General features: G+C 46.4%; 1 pseudogene; it reads left to right on the top strand.

Moving 5' to 3' along the window:
* The first annotated feature begins 529 nt into the window (after positions 1 to 529).
* On the top strand, positions 530 to 647 carry LOC124778359 (annotated as a pseudogene).
* Positions 648 to 939: the final 292 nt, after the last annotated feature.

Here is a 939-nt window from a genome sequence, read left to right as displayed (position 1 = left end):
AGTCCCCTAGAACTTAGAACTACTTAAACCTAACTAACCTAAGGACATCACACACATCCATGCCCGAGGCAGGATTCGAACCCGCGACCGTAGCGGACGCTCGGTTCCAGACTGTAGCGCCCAGAACCACACGGCCAGTCCGGCCGGCGAACCGTTGCCAGAGAGACGTTTTGTAGACACGCTAAGAAGGTGCCCAGCTGCCGATACATGTAACTAGTAACATTGTTTATAATCAAGTTCGCCTTAAATATTACAGACAATTTGTACCTTGCATACTATGATTCTTAATTTGGATACTGTACTTTTATATTTGAACATTATGCATATTTCTTTGTACAACTGTTTCATAATTTCAAATGTGTTTTTACGAATATATGGAAATGAATTTTTTTCGATATAAGACTACAAATACAGTTCATCTTTGTTTTGGTTTCTAACAAAAAACTAGCACCGGGGCTATTCCTGGTTGGTCAGTTAGCAATTATATGAAATATTGAAAATCAAATTTCTGTTGCTCTTGGAAGCCTTTGGCAACGGCCGTGCCGCAGTGGATACAACGGTTCCCGTGAGATCACCGAAGTTAAGCACTGTCGGGTGTCGTCGGCACTTGGATGGGTGACCATCCGGGCCGTCATGCGCTGTTGCCATTTTTCAGGGTGCACTCAGCCTCGTGATGCCAATAGAGGAGCTACTCGACCGAATAGTAGCGGCTTCAGTCAAGAATACCATCATAACGACCGGGAGAGCGGTGTGCTCACTCCACGCCCCTCCTATCCGCATCCTCCACTGAGGGTGACACGGTGGTCGGATGGTCGCGGTAGGCCACTCGTGGCCTGAAGACGGAGTGCATTGGAAGCCTTTAGATAGGTAATCTGCTACTGGAAACGGATGACCGTGCACCAGATTAGTGATTTAGTAATATAGATGATGTGGACTGCT

Source organism: Schistocerca piceifrons, chromosome 2 (genome assembly GCF_021461385.2).
Source record: "Schistocerca piceifrons isolate TAMUIC-IGC-003096 chromosome 2, iqSchPice1.1, whole genome shotgun sequence".
Lineage (NCBI taxonomy): Eukaryota > Metazoa > Arthropoda > Insecta > Orthoptera > Acrididae > Schistocerca > Schistocerca piceifrons.
Note: the sequence above shows the minus strand (reverse complement) of the source record. Positions and strands in the feature narration are given on the sequence as shown.